The sequence below is a fragment of the Anomaloglossus baeobatrachus genome, unplaced genomic scaffold (genome assembly GCF_048569485.1).
Source record: "Anomaloglossus baeobatrachus isolate aAnoBae1 unplaced genomic scaffold, aAnoBae1.hap1 Scaffold_228, whole genome shotgun sequence".
NCBI lineage: Eukaryota > Metazoa > Chordata > Amphibia > Anura > Aromobatidae > Anomaloglossus > Anomaloglossus baeobatrachus.
This window is the reverse complement of record NW_027442005.1, coordinates 284,989-306,683: the sequence shown is the minus strand read 5'-3', so window position 1 is coordinate 306,683 and position 21,695 is coordinate 284,989. Positions and strand designations below refer to the sequence as shown.

At 42.6% G+C, this 21,695-nt stretch overlaps 1 protein-coding gene across 2 annotated transcripts in view; it reads left to right on the top strand.

Moving 5' to 3' along the window:
• Nucleotides 1–1,055: 1,055 nt before the first annotated feature.
• LOC142261647 (mixed lineage kinase domain-like protein) overlaps nucleotides 1,056–21,695 on the top strand; it is a 289,441-nt gene continuing 268,801 nt past the window's right edge. For both annotated transcript variants that reach the window (XM_075332125.1, XM_075332124.1), the window contains exon 1: nucleotides 1,056–1,239. The gene's annotated coding sequence lies outside the window, so the exon portion shown is untranslated. The remainder of the gene's footprint in view (nucleotides 1,240–21,695) is intronic.

Here is a 21,695-nt window from a genome sequence, read left to right as displayed (position 1 = left end):
CCACAGGAGAGCACCCACTGACCCCTGTGTCTCCACAGCAGAGCACCCACTGAGCCCCGTGTCTCCACAGCAGAGCACCCACTGACCCCCGTGTCTCCACAGGAGAGCACCCACTGACCCCCGTGTCTCCACAGGAGAGCACCCACTGACCCCTGTGTCTCCACAGCAGAGCACCCACTGACCCCCATGTCTCCACAATTTGAAAAAACGGATCAGTTGCATCAGTTTTTTCCATCAGTTCCTTCAGTTTTTTGACAGATCCGTTGTGATACTAAGCATGCTCAGTTTAAAAAAGATGGATCCGGTGGCAGTTATCCATTTTTTGCCGTATTACGCCGGATCTGGCGTCCATAGGCTTGCATTATAAAACGCGCTGTATGGCGCCGGATCTGGTGCAATACGGTTTTTCGCCGGAGACAAAAAATCATTCACTTTGACATTTCATCCAGCCGCCGGACAAGCAAATCAAAGCCGGATGGAACGCAAGGCCATCCGGCGCTAATAGAAGTCTATGGGGGAAAAAAACGCATCTGGTGTCAACAGACGCCGATGCGTTTCTTCATGTTTCTGCTGGATTGCGCCTGATGGCAAAAAACTAATGTTTGAATGCAGCCTAGACCCCTTTATTTGACACGTCAATTTAGTAGTGAATCTAGGCGTTGTGCCTGTGTGCTATCCTTAGGGGAACCCCTCCCTCCCCTTGTGTGTTCGGTCATCACACCGGCATTTCCTTCTTTTTTTACCATCTCACATTTAGTTATGGACCATCCGGAAGGTTTCAGCGTAGTCCCGTTACTCGCTGCTATTTTTACAAGTCGTTGCAGGTTTTTCTGATATAAATTATTTTTTTATGCAAGAAGTAAACGCGAGGTTTCTAAGACATTTTGGAAGTTCGCCTCCCGCTGGAAGTTTTCCTTCCTTTATATTTCCCCTTGTGTTGGGTCGCTCTCCTAAGAATCCGGATTCCATTGCTGGGACTGCGACCTGAAGAACCTACCAGACTGGTGATCTGCCAAACACAAGACTAGAGCCCTCCATGGGGGGAGCGGGGGCAGAAGGAGCGGATTCTGACAGAACTTCATTCTAGAAAGAAAACAAAAGTGAAAGTTTTCTGGAGGAGGAGGAGGAGCAGGGCGGTGGTGCTGAGTGCTGCTGAAGAGGGCAGGAAGAAGGAAACTCACCGCGCACAAAGTGAACTCTCCTCCGCTACTAAGTGGCAGCCCGTGATCCGGAGACACGGTGAGTCCACCGAAAAGACAACCCCACGTCAGCCACGTATAAAGGGGTCTGGGACATAAAGTAAACATCATAGGGCCGGGAATTTCTACACTACCTCTCTCCTCATTAATAGCTGATAACAGGGAGCAATAGAGCATTCCCTGTCCTCCAATCAGCATCTCGGGCATAAAATAGAGAAACAGACACGTATACACATCTTAGGCTCTGTGCGCACTAGTGCATTTTACCCGCGGATTTACCCGCGGAAATTTCTTGAGAAATGTCTGCAATCTTTGTGCAGACATTTCCCAGCAAATTCTATGAGAAAAAAAATATTTGTGCGCACTTGTGCACATTCTTCTCAAGAAATTTCCTTGAGAAGAATTTCTCGAGAAAATTTCTTGAGAAAATGAGCATGTCCATTATTTCCGCAGGTACCCTGCGGATTTCAGCAGTACAGCCTGCAAAATCCGCAGAGAAGCACCCGCGGGAAATTCGCGGCTATTCCGCGGCTAATCCACGGCTAATCCGCATGCAGATTTGATGCGGATTTTTTCCGGAGGTCCAGAAATCTTTCACTCCCAGAAATTTCTCAAGAAATTTTCTTGAGAAACTTCACATTTCTAGTGCGCACATAGCCTTATAGCGGTTTGTGTCTATAGCCAAAGGACCAACAACCTGACCTCATCCTGCTCACAGCGGAGGCTTTGTTACATTGTATCCAGTCCTAGGAGAACTAAGTATTCTGAAGTGATACCAGGGCTGTGGAGTCGGAGCTCATTTTGGTGGAGTCGGAGTCGGTATAAAATGCACCGACTCAGTCTCCTGAAATCTCTAATACATCGGGGTCAGCGCTCCGTGCAGAGTGTGCGGAATATTGCTTCATAGGAATTTTGGAAAGTTATGAATGTCCTATAAATGTCTGTTCTATTCCTGATCTAAGGCCACATTCACACACAGCGGTTTTGCTGCGTTTTTTGAGGATACGTTTTTCAGCTGCAAAATCAGATCAGCTTTTTATAAAACCGCATCATGTGAAAGGTTTCTGAGCTCATAAATAATGATCAATAGAAAAAGCAGATTAGAAAACACCACAAACTAATGCTCATTCTCTGTGAGGATCCTCACAACACGCTGTGCCTGAATGTCAGATCTGGAAAGCCATTGCCTTTGCTGGATGCCAGAGTCACTGCATTTCACTGAATTATTCCCAGAGTCACTGCATTTCACTGAATTATTCCCAGAGTCACTGCATGTCACTGAATTATTTCCAGAGTCACTGCATGTCACTGAATTATTCCCAGAGTCACTGCATTTCACTGAATTATTCCCAGAGTCACTGCATTTCACTGAATTATTCCCAGACTCACTGCATTTCACTGAATTATTCCCAGAGTCACTGCATGTCACTGAATTATTCCCAGAGTCACTGCATGTCACTGAATTATTCCCAGAGTCACTGCATGTCACTGAATTATTCCCAGAGTCACTGCATTTCACTGAATTATTCCCAGAGTCACTGCATTTCACTGAATTATTCCCAGAGTCACTGCATTTCACTGAATTATTCCCAGAGTCACTGCATGTCACTGAATTATTCCCAGAGTCACTGCATGTCACTGAATTATTCCCAGAGTCACTGCATTTCACTGAATTATTCCCACAGTCACTGCATGTCACTGAATTATTCCCAGAGTCACTGCATGTCACTGAATTATCCCCAGAGTCACTGCATGTCACTGAATTATTCCCAGAGTCACTGCATTTCACTGAATTATTCCCAGAGTCACTGCATGTCACTGAATTATTCCCAGAGTCACTGCATGTCACTGAATTATTCCCAGAGTCACTGCATGTCACTGAATTATTCCCAGAGTCACTGCATTTCACTGAATTATCCCCAGAGTCACTGCATGTCACTGAATTATTCCCAGAGTCACTGCATGTCACTGAATTATTCCCAGAGTCACTGCATGTCACTGAATTATTCCCAGAGTCACTGCATGTCACTGAATTATTTCCAGAGTCACTGCATGTCACTGAATTATTCCCAGAGTCACTGCATTTCACTGAATTATTCCCAGAGTCACTGCATGTCACTGAATTATTCCCAGAGTCACTGCATGTCACTGAATTATTCCCAGAGTCACTGCATGTCACTGAATTATTCCCAGAGTCACTGCATTTCACTGAATTATTCCCAGAGTCACTGCATGTCACTGAATTATTCCCAGAGTCACTGCATTTCACTGAATTATTCCCAGAGTCACTGCATGTCACTGAATTATTCCCAGAGTCACTGCATGTCACTGAATTATTCCCAGAGTCACTGCATGTCACTGAATTATTCCCAGAGTCACTGCATGTCACTGAATTATTCCCAGAGTCACTGCATGTCACTGAATTATTCCCAGAGTCACTGCATTTCACTGAATTATTCCCAGAGTCACTGCATGTCACTGAATTATTCCCAGAGTCACTGCATGTCACTGAATTATTCCCAGAGTCACTGCATGTCACTGAATTATTCCCAGAGTCACTGCATGTCACTGAATTATCCCCAGAGTCACTGCATGTCACTGAATTATTCCCAGAGTCACTGCATTTCACTGAATTATTCCCAGAGTCACTGCATGTCACTGAATTATTCCCAGAGTCACTGCATGTCACTGAATTATTCCCAGAGTCACTGCATGTCACTGAATTATTCCCAGAGTCACTGCATTTCACTGAATTATCCCCAGAGTCACTGCATGTCACTGAATTATTCCCAGAGTCACTGCATGTCACTGAATTATTCCCAGAGTCACTGCATGTCACTGAATTATTCCCAGAGTCACTGCATGTCACTGAATTATTTCCAGAGTCACTGCATGTCACTGAATTATTCCCAGAGTCACTGCATTTCACTGAATTATTCCCAGAGTCACTGCATGTCACTGAATTATTCCCAGAGTCACTGCATTTCACTGAATTATTCCCAGAGTCACTGCATGTCACTGAATTATTCCCAGAGTCACTGCATGTCACTGAATTATTCCCAGAGTCACTGCATGTCACTGAATTATTCCCAGAGTCACTGCATTTCACTGAATTATTCCCAGAGTCACTGCATGTCACTGAATTATTCCCAGAGTCACTGCATTTCACTGAATTATTCCCAGAGTCACTGCATGTCACTGAATTATTCCCAGAGTCACTGCATGTCACTGAATTATTCCCAGAGTCACTGCATGTCACTGAATTATTCCCAGAGTCACTGCATTTCACTGAATTATTCCCAGAGTCACTGCATGTCACTGAATTATTCCCAGAGTCACTGCATGTCACTGAATTATTCCCAGAGTCACTGCATGTCACTGAATTATTCCCAGAGTCACTGCATGTCACTGAATTATTCCCAGAGTCACTGCATGTCACTGAATTATTCCCAGAGTCACTGCATTTCACTGAATTATTCCCAGAGTCACTGCATGTCACTGAATTATTCCCAGAGTCACTGCATTTCACTGAATTATTCCCAGAGTCACTGCATGTCACTGAATTATTCCCAGAGTCACTGCATGTCACTGAATTATTCCCAGAGTCACTGCATTTCACTGAATTATTCCCAGAGTCACTGCATGTCACTGAATTATTCCCAGAGTCACTGCATGTCACTGAATTATTCCCAGAGTCACTGCATTTCACTGAATTATCCCCAGAGTCACTGCATGTCACTGAATTATTCCCAGAGTCACTGCATGTCACTGAATTATTCCCAGAGTCACTGCATGTCACTGAATTATTCCCAGAGTCACTGCATTTCACTGAATTATCCCCAGAGTCACTGCATGTCACTGAATTATTCCCAGAGTCACTGCATGTCACTGAATTATTCCCAGAGTCACTGCATGTCGCTGAATTATTCCCAGAGTCACTGCATTTCACTGAATTATTCCCAGAGTCACTGCATGTCACTGAATTATTCCCAGAGTCACTGCATGTCACTGAATTATTCCCAGAGTCACTGCATTTCACTGAATTATTCCCAGAGTCACTGCATGTCACTGAATTATTCCCAGAGTCACTGCATGTCACTGAATTATTCCCAGAGTCACTGCATTTCACTGAATTATTCCCAGAGTCACTGCATTTCACTGAATTATTCCCAGAGTCACTGAATGTCACTGAATTATTCCCAGAGTCACTGCATGTCACTGAATTATTCCCAGAGTCACTGCATTTCACTGAATTATTCCCAGAGTCACTGAATGTCACTGAATTATTCCCAGAGTCACTGCATGTCACTGAATTATTCCCAGAGTCACTGCATGTCACTGAATTATTCCCAGAGTCACTGCATTTCACTGAATTATTCCCAGAGTCACTGCATGTCACTGAATTATTCCCAGAGTCACTGCATTTCACTGAATTATTCCCAGAGTCACTGCATGTCACTGAATTATTCCCAGAGTCACTGCATTTCACTGAATTATCCCCAGAGTCACTGCATGTCACTGAATTATCCCCAGAGTCACTGCATGTCACTGAATTATTCCCAGAGTCACTGCATGTCGCTGAATTATTCCCAGAGTCACTGCATTTCACTGAATTATTCCCAGAGTCACTGAATGTCACTGAATTATTCCCAGAGTCACTGCATGTCACTGAATTATTCCCAGAGTCACTGCATTTCACTGAATTATTCCCAGAGTCACTGCATGTCACTGAATTATTCCCAGAGTCACTGCATGTCACTGAATTATTCCCAGAGTCACTGCATTTCACTGAATTATTCCCAGAGTCACTGCATGTCACTGAATTATTCCCAGAGTCACTGCATTTCACTGAATTATCCCCAGAGTCACTGCATGTCACTGAATTATTCCCAGAGTCACTGCATGTCACTGAATTATTCCCAGAGTCACTGCATGTCGCTGAATTATTCCCAGAGTCACTGCATTTCACTGAATTATTCCCAGAGTCACTGCATGTCACTGAATTATTCCCAGAGTCACTGCATGTCACTGAATTATTCCCAGAGTCACTGCATTTCACTGAATTATTCCCAGAGTCACTGCATGTCACTGAATTATTCCCAGAGTCACTGCATGTCACTGAATTATTCCCAGAGTCACTGCATTTCACTGAATTATTCCCAGAGTCACTGAATGTCACTGAATTATTCCCAGAGTCACTGCATGTCACTGAATTATTCCCAGAGTCACTGCATTTCACTGAATTATTCCCAGAGTCACTGCATTTCACTGAATTATTCCCAGAGTCACTGCATGTCACTGAATTATTCCCAGAGTCACTGCATTTCACTGAATTATCCCCAGAGTCACTGCATGTAACTGAATTATCCCCAGAGTCACTGCATGTCACTGAATTATTCCCAGAGTCACTGCATGTCGCTGAATTATTCCCAGAGTCACTGCATTTCACTGAATTATTCCCAGAGTCACTGCATGTCACTGAATTATTCCCAGAGTCACTGCATTTCACTGAATTATCCCCAGAGTCACTGCATGTCACTGAATTATCCCCAGAGTCACTGCATGTCACTGAATTATTCCCAGAGTCACTGCATGTCGCTGAATTATTCCCAGAATCACTGCATGTCACTGAATTATTCCCAGAGTCACTGCATGTCACTGAATTATTCCCAGAGTCACTGCATTTCACTGAATTATTCCCAGAGTCACTGCATTTCACTGAATTATTTCCAGAGTCACTGCATGTCACTGAATTATTCCCAGAGTCACTGCATGTCACTGAATTATTCCCAGAGTCACTGCATGTCACTGAATTATTCCCAGAGTCACTGCATTTCACTGAATTATTCCCAGTCAGTGCATGTCACTGAATTATTCCCAGAGTCACTGCATGTCACTGAATTATTCCCAGTCACTGCATTTCATTGAATTATTCCCAGTCACTGCATTTCACTGAATTATTCCCAGAGTCACTGCATGTCACTGAATTATTCCCAGAGTCACTGCATGTCACAATTATTCCCAGAGTCACTGCAAGTCACTGAATTATTCCCAGAGTCACTGCATGTCACTGAATTATTCCCAGAGCAACTGCATTTCACTGAATTATTCCCAGAGTCACTGCATGTCACTGAATTATTCCCAGAGTCACTGCATTTCACTGAATTATTCCCAGAGTCACTGCATTTCACTGAATTATTCCCAGAGTCACTGAATGTCACTGAATTATTCCCAGAGTCACTGCATTTCACTGAATTATTTCCAGAGTCACTGCATGTCACTGAATTATTCCCAGAGTAACTGCATGTCACTGAATTATTCCCAGAGTCACTTCATTTCACTGAATTATGCCCAGAGTCACTGCATGTCACTGAATTATTCCCAGAGTCACTGCATGTCACTGAATTATTCCGAGAGTCACTGCATGTCACTGAATTATTCCCAGAGTCACTGCATGTCACTGAATTATTCCCAGAGTCACTTCATTTCACTGAATTATGCCCAGAGTCACTGCATGTCACTGAATTATTCCCAGAGTCACTGCATTTCACTGAATTATTCCCAGAGTCACTGCATGTCACTGAATTATTCCGAGAGTCACTGCATGTCACTGAATTATTCCCAGAGTCACTGCATGTCACTGAATTATTCCCAGAGTCACTGCATGTCACTGAATTATTCCCAGAGTCACTGCATTTCACTGAATTATTCCCAGAGTCACTGCATTTCAGTGAATTATTCCCAAAGTCACTGCATTTCACTGAATTATTCCCAGAGTCACTGCATTTCACTGAATTATTCCCAGAATCACTGCATGTCACTGAATTATTCCCAGAGTCACTGCATTTCACTGAATTATTTCCAGAGTCACTGCAGTTCAGTGAATTATTCCCAGAGTCACTGCATTTCACTGAATTATTTCCAGAGTCACTGCAGTTCAGTGAATTATTCCCAGAGTCACTGCATTTCACTGAATTATTTCCAGAGTAACTGCATTTCACTGAATTATGTCCAGAGTCACTGCATTTCACTGAATTATTTCCAGAGTCACTGCAGTTCAGTGAATTATTCCCAGAGTCACTGCATTTCACTGAATTATTTCCAGAGTCACTGCATTTCACTGAATTATGTCCAGAGTCACTGCATTTCACTGAATTATTCCCAGAGTCACTGCATGTCACTGAATTATTCCCAGAGTCACTGCATGTCACTGAATTATTCCCAGAGTCACTGCATTTCACTGAATTATTTCCAGAGTCACTGCATTTCACTGAATTATTTCCAGAGGCACTGCAGTTCAGTGAATTATTCCCAGAGTCACTGCATTTCACTGAATTATTCCCAGAGTCACTGCATTTCAGTGAATTATCCCCAGAGTCACTGCATGTCACTGAATTATTCCCAGAGTCACTGCATGTCACTGAATTATTCCCAGAGTCACTGCATGTCACTGAATTATTCCCAGAGTCACTGCATTTCACTGAATTATTCCCAGAGTCACTGCATTTCACTGAATTATCCCCAGAGTCACTGCATGTCACTGAATTATTCCCAGAGTCACTGCATGTCGCTGAATTATTCCCAGAGTCACTGCATGTCGCTGAATTATTCCCAGAGTCACTGCATTTCACTGAATTATTCCCAGAGTCACTGCATGTCACTGAATTATTCCCAGAGTCACTGCATGTCACTGAATTATTCCCAGAGTCACTGCATTTCACTGAATTATTCCCAGAGTCACTGCATGTCACTGAATTATTCCCAGAGTCACTGCATGTCACTGAATTATTCCCAGAGTCACTGCATTTCACTGAATTATTCCCAGAGTCACTGCATTTCACTGAATTATTCCCAGAGTCACTGCATTTCACTGAATTATTCCCAGAGTCACTGCATTTCACTGAATTATTCCCAGAGTCACTGCATTTCACTGAATTATTCCCAGAGTCACTGCATTTCACTGAATTATTCCCAGAGTCACTGCATGTCACTGAATTATTCCCAGAGTCACTGCATGTCACTGAATTATTCCCAGAGTCACTGCATGTCACTGAATTATTCCCAGAGTCACTGCATTTCACTGAATTATTCCCAGAGTCACTGCATTTCACTGAATTATTCCCAGAGTCACTGCATTTCACTGAATTATTCCCAGAGTCACTGCATGTCACTGAATTATTCCCAGAGTCACTGCATGTCACTGAATTATTCCCAGAGTCACTGCATTTCACTGAATTATTCCCAGAGTCACTGCATGTCACTGAATTATTCCCAGAGTCACTGCATGTCACTGAATTATCCCCAGAGTCACTGCATGTCACTGAATTATTCCCAGAGTCACTGCATTTCACTGAATTATTCCCAGAGTCACTGCATGTCACTGAATTATTCCCAGAGTCACTGCATGTCACTGAATTATTCCCAGAGTCACTGCATGTCACTGAATTATTCCCAGAGTCACTGCATTTCACTGAATTATCCCCAGAGTCACTGCATGTCACTGAATTATTCCCAGAGTCACTGCATGTCACTGAATTATTCCCAGAGTCACTGCATGTCACTGAATTATTCCCAGAGTCACTGCATGTCACTGAATTATTTCCAGAGTCACTGCATGTCACTGAATTATTCCCAGAGTCACTGCATTTCACTGAATTATTCCCAGAGCCACTGCATGTCACTGAATTATTCCCAGAGTCACTGCATTTCACTGAATTATTCCCAGAGTCACTGCATGTCACTGAATTATTCCCAGAGTCACTGCATGTCACTGAATTATTCCCAGAGTCACTGCATGTCACTGAATTATTCCCAGAGTCACTGCATTTCACTGAATTATTCCCAGAGTCACTGCATGTCACTGAATTATTCCCAGAGTCACTGCATTTCACTGAATTATTCCCAGAGTCACTGCATGTCACTGAATTATTCCCAGAGTCACTGTATTTCACTGAATTATCCCCAGAGTCACTGCATGTCACTGAATTATCCCCAGAGTCACTGCATGTCACTGAATTATTCCCAGAGTCACTGCATGTCGCTGAATTATTCCCAGAGTCACTGCATTTCACTGAATTATTCCCAGAGTCACTGCATGTCACTGAATTATTCCCAGAGTCACTGCATTTCACTGAATTATTCCCAGAGTCACTGCATGTCACTGAATTATTCCCAGAGTCACTGCATTTCACTGAATTATTCCCAGAGTCACTGCATGTCACTGAATTATTCCCAGAGTCACTGCATGTCACTGAATTATTCCCAGAGTCACTGCATTTCACTGAATTATTCCCAGAGTCACTGCATGTCACTGAATTATTCCCAGAGTCACTGCATGTCACTGAATTATTCCCAGAGTCACTGCATTTCACTGAATTATCCCCAGAGTCACTGCATGTCACTGAATTATTCCCAGAGTCACTGCATGTCACTGAATTATTCCCAGAGTCACTGCATGTCACTGAATTATTCCCAGAGTCACTGCATTTCACTGAATTATCCCCAGAGTCACTGCATGTCACTGAATTATTCCCAGAGTCACTGCATGTCACTGAATTATTCCCAGAGTCACTGCATGTCGCTGAATTATTCCCAGAGTCACTGCATTTCACTGAATTATTCCCAGAGTCACTGCATGTCACTGAATTATTCCCAGAGTCACTGCATGTCACTGAATTATTCCCAGAGTCACTGCATTTCACTGAATTATTCCCAGAGTCACTGCATGTCACTGAATTATTCCCAGAGTCACTGCATGTCACTGAATTATTCCCAGAGTCACTGCATTTCACTGAATTATTCCCAGAGTCACTGCATTTCACTGAATTATTCCCAGAGTCACTGAATGTCACTGAATTATTCCCAGAGTCACTGCATGTCACTGAATTATTCCCAGAGTCACTGCATTTCACTGAATTATTCCCAGAGTCACTGAATGTCACTGAATTATTCCCAGAGTCACTGCATGTCACTGAATTATTCCCAGAGTCACTGCATGTCACTGAATTATTCCCAGAGTCACTGCATTTCACTGAATTATTCCCAGAGTCACTGCATGTCACTGAATTATTCCCAGAGTCACTGCATTTCACTGAATTATTCCCAGAGTCACTGCATGTCACTGAATTATTCCCAGAGTCACTGCATTTCACTGAATTATCCCCAGAGTCACTGCATGTCACTGAATTATCCCCAGAGTCACTGCATGTCACTGAATTATTCCCAGAGTCACTGCATGTCGCTGAATTATTCCCAGAGTCACTGCATTTCACTGAATTATTCCCAGAGTCACTGCATGTCACTGAATTATTCCCAGAGTCACTGCATGTCACTGAATTATTCCCAGAGTCACTGCATTTCACTGAATTATTCCCAGAGTCACTGCATGTCACTGAATTATTCCCAGAGTCACTGCATGTCACTGAATTATTCCCAGAGTCACTGCATTTCACTGAATTATTCCCAGAGTCACTGCATGTCACTGAATTATTCCCAGAGTCACTGCATGTCACTGAATTATCCCCAGAGTCACTGCATGTCACTGAATTATTCCCAGAGTCACTGCATGTCACTGAATTATTCCCAGAGTCACTGCATGTCGCTGAATTATTCCCAGAGTCACTGCATTTCACTGAATTATTCCCAGAGTCACTGCATGTCACTGAATTATTCCCAGAGTCACTGCATGTCACTGAATTATTCCCAGAGTCACTGCATTTCACTGAATTATTCCCAGAGTCACTGCATGTCACTGAATTATTCCCAGAGTCACTGCATGTCACTGAATTATTCCCAGAGTCACTGCATTTCACTGAATTATTCCCAGAGTCACTGAATGTCACTGAATTATTCCCAGAGTCACTGCATGTCACTGAATTATTCCCAGAGTCACTGCATTTCACTGAATTATTCCCAGAGTCACTGCATGTCACTGAATTATTCCCAGAGTCACTGCATTTCACTGAATTATTCCCAGAGTCACTGCATGTCACTGAATTATTCCCAGAGTCACTGCATTTCACTGAATTATCCCCAGAGTCACTGCATGTCACTGAATTATCCCCAGAGTCACTGCATGTCACTGAATTATTCCCAGAGTCACTGCATGTCGCTGAATTATTCCCAGAGTCACTGCATTTCACTGAATTATTCCCAGAGTCACTGCATGTCACTGAATTATTCCCAGAGTCACTGCATTTCACTGAATTATCCCCAGAGTCACTGCATGTCACTGAATTATCCCCAGAGTCACTGCATGTCACTGAATTATTCCCAGAGTCACTGCATGTCGCTGAATTATTCCCAGAGTCACTGCATGTCACTGAATTATTCCCAGAGTCACTGCATGTCACTGAATTATTCCCAGAGTCACTGCATTTCACTGAATTATTCCCAGAGTCACTGCATTTCACTGAATTATTTCCAGAGTCACTGCATGTCACTGAATTATTCCCAGAGTCACTGCATGTCACTGAATTATTCCCAGAGTCACTGCATGTCACTGAATTATTCCCAGAGTCACTGCATTTCACTGAATTATTCCCAGTCAGTGCATGTCACTGAATTATTCCCAGAGTCACTGCATGTCACTGAATTATTCCCAGTCACTGCATTTCATTGAATTATTCCCAGTCACTGCATTTCACTGAATTATTCCCAGAGTCACTGCATGTCACTGAATTATTCCCAGAGTCACTGCATGTCACAATTATTCCCAGAGTCACTGCAAGTCACTGAATTATTCCCAGAGTCACTGCATGTCACTGAATTATTCCCAGAGTAACTGCATTTCACTGAATTATTCCCAGAGTCACTGCATGTCACTGAATTATTCCCAGAGTCACTGCATTTCACTGAATTATTCCCAGAGTCACTGCATTTCACTGAATTATTCCCAGAGTCACTGAATGTCACTGAATTATTCCCAGAGTCACTGCATTTCACTGAATTATTTCCAGAGTCACTGCATGTCACTGAATTATTCCCAGAGTAACTGCATGTCACTGAATTATTCCCAGAGTCACTTCATTTCACTGAATTATGCCCAGAGTCACTGCATGTCACTGAATTATTCCCAGAGTCACTGCATGTCACTGAATTATTCCGAGAGTCACTGCATGTCACTGAATTATTCCCAGAGTCACTGCATGTCACTGAATTATTCCCAGAGTCACTTCATTTCACTGAATTATGCCCAGAGTCACTGCATGTCACTGAATTATTCCCAGAGTCACTGCATTTCACTGAATTATTCCCAGAGTCACTGCATGTCACTGAATTATTCCGAGAGTCACTGCATGTCACTGAATTATTCCCAGAGTCACTGCATGTCACTGAATTATTCCCAGAGTCACTGCATGTCACTGAATTATTCCCAGAGTCACTGCATTTCACTGAATTATTCCCAGAGTCACTGCATTTCAGTGAATTATTCCCAAAGTCACTGCATTTCACTGAATTATTCCCAGAGTCACTGCATTTCACTGAATTATTCCCAGAATCACTGCATGTCACTGAATTATTCCCAGAGTCACTGCATTTCACTGAATTATTTCCAGAGTCACTGCAGTTCAGTGAATTATTCCCAGAGTCACTGCATTTCACTGAATTATTTCCAGAGTCACTGCAGTTCAGTGAATTATTCCCAGAGTCACTGCATTTCACTGAATTATTTCCAGAGTAACTGCATTTCACTGAATTATGTCCAGAGTCACTGCATTTCACTGAATTATTTCCAGAGTCACTGCAGTTCAGTGAATTATTCCCAGAGTCACTGCATTTCACTGAATTATTTCCAGAGTCACTGCATTTCACTGAATTATGTCCAGAGTCACTGCATTTCACTGAATTATTCCCAGAGTCACTGCATGTCACTGAATTATTCCCAGAGTCACTGCATGTCACTGAATTATTCCCAGAGTCACTGCATTTCACTGAATTATTTCCAGAGTCACTGCATTTCACTGAATTATTTCCAGAGTCACTGCAGTTCAGTGAATTATTCCCAGAGTCACTGCATTTCACTGAATTATTCCCAGAGTCACTGCATTTCAGTGAATTATTCCCAGAGTCACTGCATTTCACTGAATTATTCCCAGAATCACTGCATTTCACTGAATTATTCCCAGAGTCACTGCATGTCACTGAATTAATCCCAGAGTCACTGCATTTCACGGAATTATTTCCAAAGTCACTGCAGTTCAGTGAAATATTCCCAGAGTCACTGCATTTCACTGCATTATTTCCAGAGTCACTGCAGTTCAGTGAATTATTCCCAGAGTCACTGCATGTCACTGAATTATTCCCAGAGTCACTGCATTTCACTGAATTATTTCCAGAGTCACTGCAGTTCAGTGAATTATTCCCAGAGTCACTGCATTTCACTGAATTATTTCCAGAGTCACTGCAGTTCAGTGAATTATTCCCAGAGTCACTGCATTTCACTGATTTCCAGAGTAACTGCATTTCACTGAATTATGTCCAGAGTCACTGCATTTCACTGAATTATTTCCAGAGTCACTGCAGTTCAGTGAATTATTCCCAGAGTCACTGCATTTCACTGAATTATTTCCAGAGTCACTGCATTTCACTGAATTATGTCCAGAGTCACTGCATTTCACGGAATTATTCCCAGCGTCACTGCATGTCACTGAATTATTCCCAGAGTCACTGCATGTCACTGAATTATTCCCAGAGTCACTGCATGTCACTGAATTATTCCCAGAGTCACTGCATTTCACTGAATTATTTCCAGAGTCACTGCATTTCACTGAATTATTTCCAGAGTCACTGCAGTTCAGTGAATTATTCCCAGAGTCACTGCATTTCACTGAATTATTCCCAGAGTCACTGCATTTCAGTGAATTATTCCCAGAGTCACTGCATTTCACTGATTTATTCCCAGAATCACTGCATTTCACTGAATTATTCCCAGAGTCACTGCATGTCACTGAATTAATCCCAGAGTCACTGCATTTCACGGAATTATTTCCAAAGTCACTGCAGTTCAGTGAAATATTCCCAGAGGCACTGCATTTCACTGCATTATTTCCAGAGTCACTGCAGTTCAGTGAATTATTCCCAGAGTCACTGCATTTCACTGAATTATTTCCAGAGTCACTGCATTTCACTGAATTATGTCCAGAGTCACTGCATTTCACTGAATTATTCCCAGAGTCACTGCATTTCAGTGAATTATTCCCAGAGTCACTGCATTTCAGTGAATTATTCCCAGAGTGACTGCATTTCACTGAATTATTTCCAGAGTCACTGCATGTCACTGAATTATTTCCAGAGTCACTGCATGTCACTGAATTATTCCCAGAGTCACTGCATGTCACTGAATTATTCCCAGAGTCACTGCATGTCACTGAATTATTCCCAGAGTCATTGCATTTCACTGAATTATTCCCAGAGTCACTGCATTTCACTGAATTATTCCCAGAGTCACTGCATTTCACTGAATTATTCCCAGAGTCACTGCATTTCACGGAATTATTCCCAGAGTCACTGCATGTCACTGAATTATTCCCAGAGTCACTGCATTTCACTGAATTATTCCCAGAGTCACTGCATTTCACTGAATTATTCCCAGAGTCACTGCATGTCACTGAATTATTCCCAGAGTCACTGCATGTCACAATTATTCCCAGAGTCACTGCAAGTCACTGAATTATTCCCAGAGTCACTGCATGTCACTGAATTATTCCCAGAGTAACTGCATTTCACTGAATTATTCCCAGAGTCACTGCATGTCACTGAATTATTCCCAGAGTCACTGCATTTCACTGAATTATTCCCAGAGTCACTGCATTTCACTGAATTATTCCCAGAGTCACTGCATGTCACTGAATTATTCCCAGAGTCACTGCATTTAACTGAATTATTTCCAGAGTCACTGCATGTCACTGAATTATTCCCAGAGTAACTGCATGTCACTGAATTATTCCCAGAGTCACTTCATTTCACTGAATTATGCCCAGAGTCACTGCATGTCACTGAATTATTCCCAGAGTCACTGCATTTCACTGAATTATTTCCAGAGTCACTGCAGTTCAGTGAATTATTCCCAGAGTCACTGCATTTCACTGAATTATTTCCAGAGTCACTGCATTTCACTGAATTATGTCCAGAGTCACTGCATTTCACTGAATTATTCCCAGAGTCACTGCATGTCACTGAATTATTCCCAGAGTCACTGCATGTCACTGAATTATTCCCAGAGTCACTGCATGTCACTGAATTATCCCAGAGTCACTGCATTTCACTGAATTATTCCCAGAATCACTGCATTTCACTGAATTATCCCCAGAGTCACTGCATGTCACTGAATTATTCCCAGAGTCACTGCATGTCGCTGAATTATTCCCAGAGTCACTGCATGTCGCTGAATTATTCCCAGAGTCACTGCATTTCACTGAATTATTCCCAGAGTCACTGCATGTCACTGAATTATTCCCAGAGTCACTGCATGTCACTGAATTATTCCCAGAGTCACTGCATTTCACTGAATTATTCCCAGAGTCACTGCATGTCACTGAATTATTCCCAGAGTCACTGCATGTCACTGAATTATTCCCAGAGTCACTGCATTTCACTGAATTATTCCCAGAGTCACTGCATTTCACTGAATTATTCCCAGAGTCACTGCATTTCACTGAATTATTCCCAGAGTCACTGCATTTCACTGAATTATTCCCAGAGTCACTGCATTTCACTGAATTATTCCCAGAGTCACTGCATTTCACTGAATTATTCCCAGAGTCACTGCATGTCACTGAATTATTCCCAGAGTCACTGCATGTCACTGAATTATTCCCAGAGTCACTGCATGTCACTGAATTATTCCCAGAGTCACTGCATTTCACTGAATTATTCCCAGAGTCACTGCATTTCACTGAATTATTCCCAGAGTCACTGCATTTCACTGAATTATTCCCAGAGTCACTGCATGTCACTGAATTATTCCCAGAGTCACTGCATGTCACTGAATTATTCCCAGAGTCACTGCATTTCACTGAATTATTCCCAGAGTCACTGCATGTCACTGAATTATTCCCAGAGTCACTGCATGTCACTGAATTATCCCCAGAGTCACTGCATGTCACTGAATTATTCCCAGAGTCACTGCATTTCACTGAATTATTCCCAGAGTCACTGCATGTCACTGAATTATTCCCAGAGTCACTGCATGTCACTGAATTATTCCCAGAGTCACTGCATGTCACTGAATTATTCCCAGAGTCACTGCATTTCACTGAATTATCCCCAGAGTCACTGCATGTCACTGAATTATTCCCAGAGTCACTGCATGTCACTGAATTATTCCCAGAGTCACTGCATGTCACTGAATTATTCCCAGAGTCACTGCATGTCACTGAATTATTTCCAGAGTCACTGCATGTCACTGAATTATTCCCAGAGTCACTGCATTTCACTGAATTATTCCCAGAGCCACTGCATGTCACTGAATTATTCCCAGAGTCACTGCATTTCACTGAATTATTCCCAGAGTCACTGCATGTCACTGAATTATTCCCAGAGTCACTGCATGTCACTGAATTATTCCCAGAGTCACTGCATGTCACTGAATTATTCCCAGAGTCACTGCATTTCACTGAATTATTCCCAGAGTCACTGCATGTCACTGAATTATTCCCAGAGTCACTGCATTTCACTGAATTATTCCCAGAGTCACTGCATGTCACTGAATTATTCCCAGAGTCACTGTATTTCACTGAATTATCCCCAGAGTCACTGCATGTCACTGAATTATCCCCAGAGTCACTGCATGTCACTGAATTATTCCCAGAGTCACTGCATGTCGCTGAATTATTCCCAGAGTCACTGCATTTCACTGAATTATTCCCAGAGTCACTGCATGTCACTGAATTATTCCCAGAGTCACTGCATTTCACTGAATTATTCCCAGAGTCACTGCATGTCACTGAATTATTCCCAGAGTCACTGCATTTCACTGAATTATTCCCAGAGTCACTGCATGTCACTGAATTATTCCCAGAGTCACTGCATGTCACTGAATTATTCCCAGAGTCACTGCATTTCACTGAATTATTCCCAGAGTCACTGCATGTCACTGAATTATTCCCAGAGTCACTGCATGTCACTGAATTATTCCCAGAGTCACTGCATTTCACTGAATTATCCCCAGAGTCACTGCATGTCACTGAATTATTCCCAGAGTCACTGCATGTCACTGAATTATTCCCAGAGTCACTGCATGTCACTGAATTATTCCCAGAGTCACTGCATTTCACTGAATTATCCCCAGAGTCACTGCATGTCACTGAATTATTCCCAGAGTCACTGCATGTCACTGAATTATTCCCAGAGTCACTGCATGTCGCTGAATTATTCCCAGAGTCACTGCATTTCACTGAATTATTCCCAGAGTCACTGCATGTCACTGAATTATTCCCAGAGTCACTGCATGTCACTGAATTATTCCCAGAGTCACTGCATTTCACTGAATTATTCCCAGAGTCACTGCATGTCACTGAATTATTCCCAGAGTCACTGCATGTCACTGAATTATTCCCAGAGTCACTGCATTTCACTGAATTATTCCCAGAGTCACTGCATTTCACTGAATTATTCCCAGAGTCACTGAATGTCACTGAATTATTCCCAGAGTCACTGCATGTCACTGAATTATTCCCAGAGTCACTGCATTTCACTGAATTATTCCCAGAGTCACTGAATGTCACTGAATTATTCCCAGAGTCACTGCATGTCACTGAATTATTCCCAGAGTCACTGCATGTCACTGAATTATTCCCAGAGTCACTGCATTTCACTGAATTATTCCCAGAGTCACTGCATGTCACTGAATTATTCCCAGAGTCACTGCATTTCACTGAATTATTCCCAGAGTCACTGCATGTCACTGAATTATTCCCAGAGTCACTGCATTTCACTGAATTATCCCCAGAGTCACTGCATGTCACTGAATTATCCCCAGAGTCACTGCATGTCACTGAATTATTCCCAGAGTCACTGCATGTCGCTGAATTATTCCCAGAGTCACTGCATTTCACTGAATTATTCCCAGAGTCACTGCATGTCACTGAATTATTCCCAGAGTCACTGCATGTCACTGAATTATTCCCAGAGTCACTGCATTTCACTGAATTATTCCCAGAGTCACTGCATGTCACTGAATTATTCCCAGAGTCACTGCATGTCACTGAATTATTCCCAGAGTCACTGCATTTCACTGAATTATTCCCAGAGTCACTGCATGTCACTGAATTATTCCCAGAGTCACTGCATGTCACTGAATTATCCCCAGAGTCACTGCATGTCACTGAATTATTCCCAGAGTCACTGCATGTCACTGAATTATTCCCAGAGTCACTGCATGTCGCTGAATTATTCCCAGAGTCACTGCATTTCACTGAATTATTCCCAGAGTCACTGCATGTCACTGAATTATTCCCAGAGTCACTGCATGTCACTGAATTATTCCCAGAGTCACTGCATTTCACTGAATTATTCCCAGAGTCACTGCATGTCACTGAATTATTCCCAGAGTCACTGCATGTCACTGAATTATTCCCAGAGTCACTGCATTTCACTGAATTATTCCCAGAGTCACTGAATGTCACTGAATTATTCCCAGAGTCACTGCATGTCACTGAATTATTCCCAGAGTCACTGCATTTCACTGAATTATTCCCAGAGTCACTGCATGTCACTGAATTATTCCCAGAGTCACTGCATTTCACTGAATTATTCCCAGAGTCACTGCATGTCACTGAATTATTCCCAGAGTCACTGCATTTCACTGAATTATCCCCAGAGTCACTGCATGTCACTGAATTATCTCCAGAGTCACTGCATGTCACTGAATTATTCCCAGAGTCACTGCATGTCGCTGAATTATTCCCAGAGTCACTGCATTTCACTGAATTATTCCCAGAGTCACTGCATGTCACTGAATTATTCCCAGAGTCACTGCATTTCACTGAATTATCCCCAGAGTCACTGCATGTCACTGAATTATCCCCAGAGTCACTGCATGTCACTGAATTATTCCCAGAGTCACTGCATGTCGCTGAATTATTCCCAGAGTCACTGCATGTCACTGAATTATTCCCAGAGTCACTGCATGTCACTGAATTATTCCCAGAGTCACTGCATTTCACTGAATTATTCCCAGAGTCACTGCATTTCACTGAATTATTTCCAGAGTCACTGCATGTCACTGAATTATTCCCAGAGTCACTGCATGTCACTGAATTATTCCCAGAGTCACTGCATGTCACTGAATTATTCCCAGAGTCACTGCATTTCACTGAATTATTCCCAGTCAGTGCATGTCACTGAATTATTCCCAGAGTCACTGCATGTCACTGAATTATTCCCAGTCACTGCATTTCATTGAATTATTCCCAGTCACTGCATTTCACTGAATTATTCCCAGAGTCACTGCATGTCACTGAATTATTCCCAGAGTCACTGCATGTCGCTGAATTATTCCCAGAGTCACTGCATTTCACTGAATTATTCCCAGAGTCACTGCATGTCACTGAATTATTCCCAGAGTCACTGCATGTCACTGAATTATTCCCAGAGTCACTGCATTTCACTGAATTATTCCCAGAGTCACTGCATGTCACTGAATTATTCCCAGAGTCACTGCATGTCACTGAATTATTCCCAGAGTCACTGCATTTCACTGAATTATTCCCAGAGTCACTGCATTTCACTGAATTATTCCCAGAGTCACTGAATGTCACTGAATTATTCCCAGAGTCACTGCATGTCACTGAATTATTCCCAGAGTCACTGCATTTCACTGAATTATTCCCAGAGTCACTGAATGTCACTGAATTATTCCCAGAGTCACTGCATGTCACTGAATTATTCCCAGAGTCACTGCATGTCACTGAATTATTCCCAGAGTCACTGCATTTCACTGAATTATTCCCAGAGTCACTGCATGTCACTGAATTATTCCCAGAGTCACTGCATTTCACTGAATTATTCCCAGAGTCACTGCATGTCACTGAATTATTCCCAGAGTCACTGCATTTCACTGAATTATCCCCAGAGTCACTGCATGTCACTAAATTATCCCCAGAGTCACTGCATGTCACTGAATTATTCCCAGAGTCACTGCATGTCGCTGAATTATTCCCAGAGTCACTGCATTTCACTGAATTATTCCCAGAGTCACTGCATGTCACTGAATTATTCCCAGAGTCACTGCATGTCACTGAATTATTCCCAGAGTCACTGCATTTCACTGAATTATTCCCAGAGTCACTGCATGTCACTGAATTATTCCCAGAGTCACTGCATGTCACTGAATTATTCCCAGAGTCACTGCATTTCACTGAATTATTCCCAGAGTCACTGCATGTCACTGAATTATTCCCAGAGTCACTGCATGTCACTGAATTATCCCCAGAGTCACTGCATGTCACTGAATTATTCCCAGAGTCACTGCATGTCACTGAATTATTCCCAGAG